The sequence below is a fragment of the Engraulis encrasicolus genome, unplaced genomic scaffold, assembly GCF_034702125.1.
Source record: "Engraulis encrasicolus isolate BLACKSEA-1 unplaced genomic scaffold, IST_EnEncr_1.0 scaffold_464_np1212, whole genome shotgun sequence".
In the NCBI taxonomy this organism is placed as follows: domain Eukaryota; kingdom Metazoa; phylum Chordata; class Actinopteri; order Clupeiformes; family Engraulidae; genus Engraulis; species Engraulis encrasicolus.
Window position 1 is genome coordinate 4,235 of NW_026945769.1, and position 2,932 is coordinate 7,166.

The following is a 2,932-nucleotide window of genomic DNA, read 5'->3' on the forward strand; positions in this document are numbered from 1 at the left end:
GTACGGTATAAAACACACAAACCGGCAGTGTGCAGAGTTTATTTTTCATTATCTGTACATTTATACATCTCACCTTTTTTTTTTGGAACCATGTTTGTCTTGTTACCTTTGCTTTTTTTTTAATACATAGAAAATAAATGCAACCTGTCAAATAATCTTCTGATTGTAGTCTTGTGGAATATATAAATTATGTAACCATGCATTTTCAGTCAGAGAATGAATAAAAAAAGCCACACAGTCAAATTGTGTCCACCAATATTTACTGTCATTGAAATGTATGGACAATTTAAACAATGTATTACACATGACACTAGATACATTACTTTATACTATATTTACAGTTGTCATTACCACACAAAAACTCGGGGAAGGTGGGTAAGTGCAGCAACTGTGAAGGGCCTAGTCTGAGGTTGGAGGCGTCTGTGCTGTAAAAAGATAAACAGAATTAGAGATCACATATCTGACAGTAGCTCCAGTGACATTTTAAATGTAAGTAACCTGGGTTGTTTGGGCAGGGACACCAAAAATAACTCCTTTATCTGGGCTCACCTGGTTGTGAGTGTCTGCCGTCAGCCATCCCTCTTGGGGCAGAAAGTCTTCTGCACAGGACGGTGCCCTGAAGGTTGAAGTTCACAGTATGCAGCCTTCATGTCCTGGAACTTTTATTGTGCAATTTTCCATATCTGAAACAAGCAATGTGTTATACTATATTAGGGCTTCATTACATCAAATTACACAGCAGGGTTTTACAGGGTGTTGGCTACAGTCCCAGGAGCAAAGTGGAGTTGTGTGCCTTGCTCAAGTGCACTTCAGCTGTGGATGGAGATGTAGGTAGGGAGAGGTAAGGATGGGATTTTAACCTGCTTCTCTCTGTGATCTTAGGACCACCTCTCACCATCAGGTGATGGCTGCTACCTCAAATTTCACTCATGGCCCAAGTTATGATCTGTAATCAGCATTGTTTTTACCTTACAAAAATAAATGTAAATGCATTCAGCACCGTGGGGGGCTGTGAAGACCTTTGAGTATATTTGCAGAACTACATACTGAATTGAGCCATCCGCCTTTCTCTTGGTTGGTGTGTTGAGATGGTGACTGCAGTCCAGGCTTCTTGGATCGAAGAAGAGCTGTAGCTTTTACTGCCATAAGTATGTGGTTGTGGAAGGACCCTGTCTGCGGTTGACCTGAGGGAAAAAAGAGCACAAATTGCATATTAGCACAGAGCCCATGCTAAGACCATAGACAGATAAATCATCTGGCACAATCTGCATGCAACCAACAGAACCTAGAAAGAGACAGATTAGCAGCAATACACAAAGGGGACAAGTACACAAAAAACATGCAAAGTGTTCTGATTAGGTGCATGGAGGTAGTCTGTGTTGATTCCAGCAACCTCAAAGACTGAAAAGTGTCCCAGTGTATTGAATTGAAAACTATAGCGCATGTGCGCGCACACATAGGAATATGATAGTTTAGTGTATCAATTACAACTACAGGATCTGTTCATATGCTTTTGTCAGATAGAACCATTGTTTCTCAAAGGCAGATCATTCCAAAAGGGATAGTAGTATCTGCAACTGGACGAAATTACACCCACAAACATGAAAAGCATTTTAACAACTCAAAGGCAGCCTTGATGTGAGAGTGAACCTGATGAAGCAATAGCGAAACGCATTGTTCAGCAAATAAACTACCAGTGTGTGGTGATTCATCCTTCATTTACTTGGCAGCCTTGATATGTTGTGATACAGGAGCAAGGAACAGCTATGGAAAACACCACAACATTGGAATGGACAAAGCAGAACATTTCTATATAACCATGGTAAAAACAAATAATGTACCGGCATCTCCATGTGATCATTCAGTGTAGCCATCACAATAAAGATCTGCTGTGTAGCCGTCATGGTCATTAGGTGGTATTTATCAAATGCAAAACTACTGTCTTCTCAAAAACGACATCAGCGAGTTAACAACATTAGTTCTACACCCACAATCATGTTACATTTGAAAACCCAAAGGCAATCTATTTTGCAATGCTGGAGTGGCGAACAGGTTGTGCTTGTGCTTGCTACAGTATTACCATCGTCATACAACAGAGACGTACATACCCAAAGCAAAACATGCAAACGATATATTTTTATAAACCACTAGAAAGACATGGGCTTTGCTGGTCAAAGTAATGTGTGTGTAAACATGGTAGGTTACTTACTTATTACGGGGTGAATCCGTATTTAGTTACTGAACGCGGGTGGAGAAGGGGAATTGAGAACAGGTGCTTCCATCCTCCCAGCTGGTTTGTCGCTCGTTCGCACAACTAGATTTTAGTAGCAGAACACACAAGAGTAACCGTCTGAGTTACACAGAGCAATTCTGAAAACGTGTTTATGCGCACAGAATAAATGCCACAGGGGGAAAAAACACCAAAAATAACGCGATTAAGGTAGCAGCTATGTTAAGCAAGGTAGCAGCTAGATATGTTGGAACTTGAGCTAATCCTCTGACCCCTCTCAATGGATAGGCCTACTTGCTTAAAAAAAAGACACCACTGTGTCCTAAACCAATTCACAAAATATTATACAGACAAATATATTACCTCACCTCTCGATTAGAAATGTGGTCACCAAAGCCTATGTTTGAAGCCGCTGCCGTAGCCGACATCTGTGTCCAAGAGTGTCAGGTCCCATTTCCAATTGTCAGCCCGTGTTGGAATCTGGTCTTGCGAGTCCAATGACTATAATCCAAGGGACTATGTTATCCTGACATGGTTAGTCCAGTGTAACAAAAGCCAAAGTTCTTCCTGTAGCTCTGCAAAAGCCAGCAAAGTTTCCAAGTAGCTCAGCCTGCTGCTAATTCTCGTTACCTTGCTAGCTGAGTGATGATGAGCCTCGTCGCGTGTGCATGAATGATGGGGGCGGGGTCGGTCAAGTTCACG

At 41.6% G+C, this 2,932-nt stretch overlaps 1 long non-coding RNA gene across 1 annotated transcript; it reads right to left on the reverse strand.

The window, feature by feature from the left end:
- Positions 1-243: 243 nt before the first annotated feature.
- LOC134444125 (uncharacterized) lies at positions 244-2,314 on the reverse strand. Its single transcript, XR_010033884.1, has 4 exons — positions 2,210-2,314; positions 1,048-1,184; positions 550-683; positions 244-425 (listed from the first exon to the last, which is right to left on the reverse strand). It is a non-coding gene; the product is annotated as an uncharacterized LOC134444125 (long non-coding RNA).
- Positions 2,315-2,932: the final 618 nt, after the last annotated feature.